Here is a 9,937-nt window from a genome sequence, read left to right as displayed (position 1 = left end):
GAACTTGATCAAGGATCACTTGTGGTCAATTGTCTTTGTCATGAAAGGAAGATTTGGTGTACTTCCCTAATGTACACCTTTTTCATGTGTCTCTCTGCTCTAGTGTACCCTTGGGAAGCCCTGTAGAAATTTGTTGCAAGATATTTAAAGCGCCATGATGCAAGTGACCCAATCTCCTATGCCACAACTCACTGATGTCTTGACTCTACACCTTCTCTTCTTTAGTGCTCAAAGCAGTGCAGTCTTCTACCTCCAATTTGTAGAGGTTCTTCACTCAAACCCCTATCTGCTTCACCTATCCTTTGTCTATGTGATGAAGGAACGCCTTTCCCTTACTAAATATCACATCATAACATCTATCCTCCAACATGGAAACAGAAACCAAGTTCTTCTTCAAACCCATAACATACATAACATCTCACAAAGTGAGGGGAGAACCAGACTCCCTTTGAAAGGTAACTGTACCGATGTCAGTTGTGATATACCTCTGATCATCACCCATCTCGATATGCATCTAGAGATCCTTCTCCTCCAAGTTACTGAAGAGCTCTTTGTTATCGATCATATGGAATGAAGCTCCATTGTCCATGTACCACACACTACCCATCATCAGTGACACCATACAAGAAATGAGGGTAAAATCCAATTCGAATTGTGAATCAAGAGCTTCACCTGCCGCTCCTCCTGAGAGATTCTTACAGGCCTTCTTGTGCAGACACTTTGTGGCAAAGTGTCCCAACTCATGACAATGAAAACACTTGATTTTCGACATGTCCTTCTTCTTGCCGCCCTGACAAGAATCTGATTTGGAATGGGATGACTTCCCTTTCCCTTTCTTTTCCTTACTAGTTAAGGAAAAATTATCCTCATCATCATGCTTTGATGAGGATCCATCTCTAGAGTTCTGTCGAATCTCTTCCTGACCAAGTCGGACCATAATCTCTCCCACTCTTTTAGAGTCTCCCTCCCATTAACTAAATCCTAGTAACTGTGCCAACTCTTGGGAACTCCTAGAAGTGTTAGAATCACTAGATCGTCTTCGGCAACGGTGATCCTGACACTTCCAAGCTCATCCCGACATTGGATGAACTTGGTCAAGTACTTCGGAATTGAGTCGCCCTTCTCCATATTATCTTTTTGAGCTTGTCGTTCAGTTCCAGCTTCCTGTGATCACTGTTATTTTGAAACAGGTCCGTCAATGTCTTCCACATTGAAAATGGAGTTTCCTTGTCATGGAAATTTGAGACAATATGATCTCTAACTCCTTCTAGGATAATCCTTCTTGCCTTTACCACACACTTTCTCCATTCAACCATATCTTTAGCATTAGATGTTGGAGGTTTTGGAATATCATGATCTATGAATTCATTCTTCTCGTTCTTTTCCAACACTACCTCCATCCTATCCTTCCAAGCTGTGTAATTTGAATTTCTCTCCAAGGCATACTCACATCTCAAACCATAGAATGACATCTTGCTGACTCTGAAGTATGACCTTGCAAATTCGATTTCACCTGCACAACAAACTTGCATTCTCCTCTTCTATAATGTCTTCAGCTCCGATACCATGTATATTTTTACTTGTAGATTCAAATTTCTTATGTAATATGCTAGAAAAAAATACTTGAATCTACTCTACTCATCAGTGGAAACAAAATTTGATTGATGAAAACACTAAGCAAAAAAGGAAGAATTTCAATCGCACATAACACAATATTTTTCTAGGGAAAGCAACTGCTCAAAACCCTGACTTTCTGTATTGCATTAACCAAAAGATATGATAAGAAAATACAATGCTTGTTCAACCCCAACAATTCATGCACAAGTACAACCTATCTCGCTGCTTCACAAACTAGCTCAAGCCAACACTTAGCCAATTATTTTTCATGCCAAGCCCCTACTTCCTTGCGCAATTCTTGAAAGAATTAGCCCATATTTAATTGGGAAACTCCCTCACCACAACTACGCAATCCATCATAGGCCTTCTACTGATTGCATGCACCATTTGTACAACTCGGAAAATTATACAACTGATAATACACTGTCCCTGAACTCTAATCTCAACTGGGTCTTCCTCTGAACTGACTTGCAAGAGTTATTTATGGGTGAATCTTCAGTTAACTGGTGGAGCACTGAAGTTTCTCCCCACTACTAGACCTCCTACTAGTTCCTCCAACCGTTGGGACTACTTTAACTGACTATAACTCAGTTAGACTAAGTTAATTAATTAAAACTCAAAAGAACTCAACCTAGACCCCTAAAATTTAGGAATGACTCTAGATAGACTTCCAACTCGAATTTACTAAGCCAACTAAGTCAAATTAGCTTAGTTAACTCTTACAAGTTGCTATGAGAATAGAATTTCGATTTAATTCCTAATTTAATTCAAGGACAAATTAAATTATGATTTCTTGTTGCTATTTTTAACACTCCCTTAAAATGTTGATCATACATGTCGAATCGGAGGTCTGACAGGTGGTATGGGCAAGGTGGGTCATGAATATTGGCTTCCTTATCCATGAGGAGATAAATATTTGAAGGTGGTTTAACCTCTTGGGGTTTGGGAGTTTTGGGTGGAGGTATCTTCATTTTAATCATATAAGGAAAAAATGGAAGTCGAGGCCTGCAAGTTACTTGATGACTAGGAAAAATCAAACGAAACAGCGTTGAGACGACTCTGCACTAGTTGACAGTCGGATGGCATGGTGGACTAGTAGAGTAGTAGGAAAGCCCGGCTGTAAAAATAACATTCCAAATTCAAATGTCCAGCGGGTCCTGGTCTTATAGGTGGGAGAAAATGGTCTAATGATGTAAGATGGGAGTGTGAGGTGGGTGACAGGTGGCACCATGAGACTGGGTATTGCGACTAGACAGAGGGGAAGAGAGAGATATTATCGACCTTGTATGCAGAACGCTCTTTTGCTGACGTCGATGTTGCATCAACGCATATTGTGGCGGTCGTGGTCCCCACTCTCTAGCAGGGTGGACGATTGGGGATCAGGGGAAATTTTGGACCCCTCGGAGTAAATCTAGACCATAAATCGGCTCGCCTGTCGCTCTTGATTTTTCTCCTCCGAGGGCTAGCGCTGGTGTATCTGTCGCACTAGTTTCCCCATCGTAATGATTTCAATGGTTGGCTAAGCGGAAATGACTAATGATCCATTAGGAAGTTGCTTGACATTTAACTATCTGCGTTCACGCCTGTGGAAGTGTGCCCCCCTTCTTTTACTCTCACCCCTTGACCATTTATTTTTCTGTCGAGATCAGCATTTGATGATTTTTTTCCCACCCGCACAAAGTGTGCCTAGGCACCTATTTGCTTCATCATTTCCTTGTCATTTTCCTATTTTTATTTCTCTACACACAAAGTAAATCTCTGACCATATGAAAAAAACCTTCAAGGAGAATGAGGGAAACAAAATTGACTCCAGCTGGGTGCAGTGCCTTGCAAGCAAGGCATTGAGAACTTGCATATTAGTGCCTTAAACTTGGGCATGGAGTCAGATTAATTCAGGCATATAAAAGCAAAACATAAGAAATAAGGATAAAATGAACACTCTGGTATGTACAATGGCTCACCGGTATTTACAATGGGTGAAGGTGATATTATTTAATGTTGAAAATAGAGCTTGAGGAACTTCCCATTTACAGGCAGTTCAAGCACTTCACTATCCAAATTCTCCAATGAGAAGGTATTGTTCCCCTTTTCTTCAACTATCTTGAAAGGTCCAAACCATAAGGGATCAAATTTCCCATGTTTTCCTTTGTCTTCTCTCCTAACATCCCATCTGAGCACTAGATCTCCTAGTTGAAAAGACATGTCCTTAGCCTTATTGTCAAAGAGATCTTTCATCTTTTCCTGGTATTTGATCAGACTTTGAGTTACTTGTGCTTTCTTGAAATTCCACTAATTGATTTATTCTCTTGGTTAGAGAATTTGGCTCCTCCTTGGCACCTTGTAGAAGTTTGGCCACTGGCATAGCCAATTGGAAAATGAAAGCTATGGTTATTCCATATACCAACTCAATGGATACTTCTGAGTTGACCTCTTAATTAGTAACTCTATTAGCCCATAATGCAGATTTAAGTTGTGAATCCCAATATTTTTTATTTTTTGCTATGGTAATTTTAAGAATTCTGACTAAGGTCTTGTTGGACAATTATGCTAATTCGTTCCCCTGTGGGTAGTAAGTGGTGGAATGACCCAAAGAAATATTATAATTCTGGCAGAAGCTAATAAATTTGGTTGATTTAAATACCTGAGCATTATCAGTGACAATATTTCTGGGACAACCAAATCTAGCAAGAATATTCTCCTCCATAAATTTAATGACCACTATATCGGTTGTGTTCCTGGCAGGGATGGCCTCCACCCATTTAGTGAAGTATTTTTTTGTTATGAGTATCCATTTGTGTTTTCCATTGGATGGTGGATGGATTTATCCAATAAAATCTAGCCTCCGCTCCCTAAATGGATCTTCTACAAAAATAGGGATCAGAGGGAGGGGTGTTAGTTTATGTTTTTCAGCAAAGACTTGGCACTTTTTACAGGCCCTGACATATGCATGAACCTCACCAAATAACTTGGGCCAATAGAAGCCAACTTTGAGAATATTATGGGTCATGACCCTCCAGCTATAATGTCCCCCACAAACACAGTTATGAAACTCATTTATTACCTTGGGAATCTCATCTTCCACCAAACATAACAACAAGATTCCCATAGGGTCCTTCCAGTACAGTTGGCCATTTGAAATGACGAACTTTTGAGCTTGTAGCCTTAGGGATCTATATTTTACTTTGTCGAAGTTAAATGGGCATTTCAGAAATAGTAAGTAATGAACAACAAATTTGTACCAGTCTAAAACCAGATACTTCATTTGGATTTTCTATGTTGATGTCTTAACATTTCCCTGTTCTCCTTGTCCCTTTTCCTCTACTTGACTTGCTAGGAGGTTTATGCCCAAGGCTTGACAATTAGCTTCAGACAATATTTTATTCAATCCCTGCCCCTTGATCAATTTGGTAGGCTTGATATCCATGTCATACTCTTGAATCTTAGCAATCCATTTGCCTCTCTTTCCTTCACTATCTCCTTGTATGAGGATGTATTTCACAACAATTGTAGGGACGTAAGCGCTTATCCCGGATTGTAGAACATAAATTCATAAAGCTTTCAATGCCTTGACCAAGGAATAGGCATTTTTTCCATAATATTATATTTCAGTTCTACATCCCTTAACACCTAACTAAAAAATGTCATTGGTTTCTCCTTCCCTTCATCATTCTTCTGCAACAAAATAGTTGCCACCATGTTAGGAGAGGCAAAAGAGAAAATGAGGAATGGCCTTTGATAGTCCAGACTAGCTAAAACTGGGGCTTTTGCAGAGACCTTCTTGATCCTAGAGAATGATTCCATAGCCTCAATGGTCCACCTAACTTCCTTATCTTTATTCCTCATATCTATGATTTCTTTGAAAATTTCAACATAGTTGCATATAAACCTCCTTAGGAAATTTATTATGCCCAAGAAAACCTGAATTTCCTTTTTATTCCTTGGTAATGGAATATTGTTGATAGCCTCTGTTGTACCTCTGAGATGATAATGGTCAGCTATCATGCCAGAGCATCTAAGATAATTGTTTTGGGGGTTTTGTTTTAATTTGGAGGACCAATGAATGAAACATATGTAACATTGTAATGCCTAACCTTTTGAATAATATTAATACCAAAGAAGAGGGCTTCTATAAAATTTCACACAGTGAAATAGCTTGTATGGTGGTGAGCAGAAACAAAAAATAATATGATTATCACAGTTTTCAAATTGAAAATTAAATAATCATAAGTATGAAAACCTTTGACCTATGTTCAGAAGGTTTAAGAGAATATGCTTAAGCTTACAAAAGATGCTGATGATTTATTGATTCAAAGGGAATTAATTAAACAGACAGTCCATTAATTCATTCTCTTTATAGATTATCACTTCAGAAGCTTATAGGAATAGATTGAAACACAATTATTCCTACCTGGTTATCTTTGTAAGACATAAGAATATGAAGAAAAACATAATGAGTAATACTGAAAAAACTTACAGGAAACACAAATTGTGTAAAACAGAATTCAGAATCATTTGCTTTGTATTAAGGGTCCAGAAAAGTCGAGTACATCAAATGCTTTCAAATGCTTCATCAAGGGTGCAACCCTTTAATAACTCGTGAAGAGAGTTATTTATACAACAATAGAACTAAGAAAATATCCTAAACTGCTTTTACAAAAATAGATTATTACAAAATCAAATAAAGAATGCTAGTTGATCTCGCACTATTTTGATGTTGTTTTGTTGGTGACTATCACTGAAAAAACTGATAATTGTTGAAGTTGGCTCACTGATCCTATTATTTAGGTTCTGATGTCTTTTAGACTTTGATCTTTTGCCCTTTAAGTTGCTTGGATGTTTGGTCTTCACGCTAGATTTCATATTGACTTATGACCTTTCATCTAATACTCTTTGACCTTGTTGACCTGCCAATATCCTTTACTGTGCTTTTTACTTTTATTGTACATTTCAAGTTTTTATTGTGTATTTCAATAGTAAATCATTTAGTTTTTCACATGTCTCTGCATCTGGTAGTTGGATATTGATCATCTCTCTGTATTTTCATATGTTTTTCCTTTAACTGTATGCTTTATCTACCTCCTTTGTTTTATCTTTTACTGTGTAAATTGTCTGTTTCTGCTCTATATCTGGTTTAAAATTGATTTTCTCTTTGTACACAACTTCTGATAAATGAAGCCTTTGAATAGATTTCCTGAGAATCTTGGAGTAAACAGGTTTTTAACTAGTGTCAAAATTGTTTATCCAGTCTCCTTGTCTTCTAATTACCTGCAAAATAAAACAATTTATTAATAAAACACAGGTTGGCAGGGATGGCCATCAATGGCTTTTAATGAACTGAGATGTCTGTGGTTGGAGTCCAGAGCATGTTCGGGAAGTAATTAGTGGTCGAATTTGGTTGCAGAGGCTCAGGGTGGCACAGGCACGCTTAGGCGGGTTCAGTGAAAAATGAGCGAAAAGAGTGAAAACAAGGGTCTTCAGTGTTTAAACGGGTAACGTTTAAAATTTGGTGCGGATATCGATAAATGAACAGTGGATGGTTTCGGCCTAAGCAGGGAGACGATTTCGGAGGCCATCGTATCGCTTTTGAGTGAAGGGCGGTATTTTTTGGAGAGCACGCGAGTTAATGTAAAGGTGCCATGTAACCGCAAGGGGCCTGAGAAAAACCACAAATCTCGCATGCTCTTTAGCCAGTAAAGGTCGGAGATCTGGAGCACACGATACGGATGCGCACCGTTAGATCTAGGGGTGAACGATCTAACGGCTATCACGCTATGGACTTGCACGGAGTTGAATCGAGCGGAAATTAGCGGGGCCTGGGGGTTTAATTACAAAGAATTATAATTATTTAATGAATAAATAGGGTTTCAAAATATAACGCGATGGGTTTAATACAATGGGACCAAGGTTTAATATGGCGGGGGTTTATTAACCGCGCCAAGGGGGTGGGTTAAAAGGTTTTATATATCGGAAAAAAGTGAATATCATGGAGATTTGTTAAGTAATGTGGGGGGCACACAAAACTTAGGATAAAGGGTTTTATGGGTTTTTAGGCATTTTCTCAGGAAAACATGATATGGGTGTAGTTTAATTAAATAAAGCAGGGGGGGGAATAAAAAATTAGGACAAGGGGTATTTATTGGTTTTTAGGTAAATTGCAAGGGGAAAGTGAGTTTTTCAAAGGGTAAGGGTTTCACATTAGGAAAAGGGGTTTTTGGGTATGGGAATGCGTTTAGAGGGTAATTTGCTAGGAAAATGTGTGAAACCAAGGGGCAAGGGTGAAAATGAAGGGAAAGGGTATTTTCTTAGGAAATGATGGGATAATGAGGAAATTAGTAAGTATATAGTGGGGGATGAAATGAAATGAGGGGAAGTTAACCAAATCAACTTGTGAACATCTTTTCACTTTCATAATTTCTCCTGCACACTGAAACATTGGATTAAGCATGATAAATATGCTTATGCTTCAATCAACTTTGTACTTCAGCAACCTTTCTTCTACCTACCATTTACTTATCCTAATATTTTTTCTTCACTTAATTGGGTGCATTTAAGCTAGCAAACCCTTTTCTTTCCTTTTTCTTTTGAAAAGCAAAATATCTAATTCTAACCTTATAACATCCAAGGGCTCAGATTAAACTGATGAGCTCCTTATTATTCTCTACCTAACAACTGATCTGCCAAGATTAAACAATTTGGCTAGATATTTATTCTCTAACTATAAACATGAAATTTAAAGCATGAACTAGTCAAGATTAAACTATTTGAATATCATGGGTTATGGCATTTATGACAAGCTGCACACAACCATTATTTTGAATAATAAAGTAAAAGGTAGTGGCACTTGGACTTGCACACTTTCATGATCTATTTTTTGCTTTTTGCTTTTCTCTCTAACCTAACATTTTATTTTTGCCTTCATTTTTTAGGGCATCTATTCTAACATTGTCTTTGATATGGACATATTTATCAAAAAATTCCTAACATTTTTCTTCATTATTCTTTTTGTTCATATCCTAGCTTAACATTTTTTTGAAAAATATTTTCATTTTTTTGACTACTTTATTCTAACTTATCAAAATCAAAAAATGCTACAACATTGGCTCCATCTGGGGACTGTTTTCTCCTGTAGAATGCAGAGAACCTGCAGACCCATGTGCCTTCTCCTCGGGCTATGGAGTCTTTTGCTATAAAAAATCACACTGACAACTTGAAAAGTAAAAGAAACCAAAGTTCTTACAATGGTAGTAATGAAATATACTTCACTTCTTAGTACTAAATGTAATGATTGAGAAACCTTTCATTTACAAGATAAGTGGAATATAGCCCATCAAGATTTTGTAGCACAAAATTGTTGTTTCCCTTCACTTCAGCGATTGCTAAAGGTCCAAACCACAGGCTGTCAAACTTGCCATGTTTTCCCTTTTCTTCTCTCTTGGAATCCCATCTTAGAACTAGATCACCTTCCATGAAGTCCCTTTTCCTAACTCTTCTGTCAAACAATCTCTTCATCTTATACTGATACTTTTTCAATTTGTATTGAACTTCATCTCTGTTATCATTTAGTTCAATAATCTGATTTATTCTCCTTGAAAAATCATTAGGTTCATCTGTTGAATCCTGCAGAAATTTTAAAAGAGGAAAGGCCAAATTGGTAGGGAAGATTGCATCTTTCCCATAAACTAATTGGAAAGGAGATTTTCTAGTAGATCTCTTTGGAGATTATGTTTGCCAATATTGCATAAATTAAATGAGATTCCCAACTCTTTTTATGATCTTCCAGAGTCTTTTTTATTACCTTTACCAGAATTTTATTGGAGGATTATGTAAGGCCATTACCTTGTGGGTAATATGGAGTTGAATGATGTAACAGAACCTGATATTTCTGGCAAAATTCAATCATTTTAACACTAGAAAAAGTTGATGCATTGTTAGTGACAATTTGAGTTGGGAAACTAAATCTAGATAAGATGTTCTCTTCAATAAATTTGATTACTATCGAATTATTAGCATTTCTCACTGGAATTGCTTCCACCCATTTAGTGAAGTAGTTTGTTGTTGTGAGGATCCATCTATGCTCATTACTTGAAATGGGATGAATCTCTCCAACAAAATCTAATCCCCATTGGAGACAAGGTTATGAGACTATTGATGGAACCAGTGGAAGAGCTACTAATTTTTGCTTACCAGCAAACATTTGACAAGGAACACAACCTCTGACCTTTGCTCCTACTTGCAAGAACAATGTTGGCCAATAAAATCCTCCCCTTAATGTTGTGGGGAAAAGTATCCGACTCGAATGACCCTATCCCTACTCTAAAGG

This window comes from Pinus tabuliformis, chromosome 7, assembly GCF_031772625.1.
Source record: "Pinus tabuliformis cultivar Carrire ecotype Pingquan chromosome 7, CPIR1, whole genome shotgun sequence".
Lineage (NCBI taxonomy): Eukaryota > Viridiplantae > Streptophyta > Pinopsida > Pinales > Pinaceae > Pinus > Pinus tabuliformis.
Note: the sequence above shows the minus strand (reverse complement) of the source record.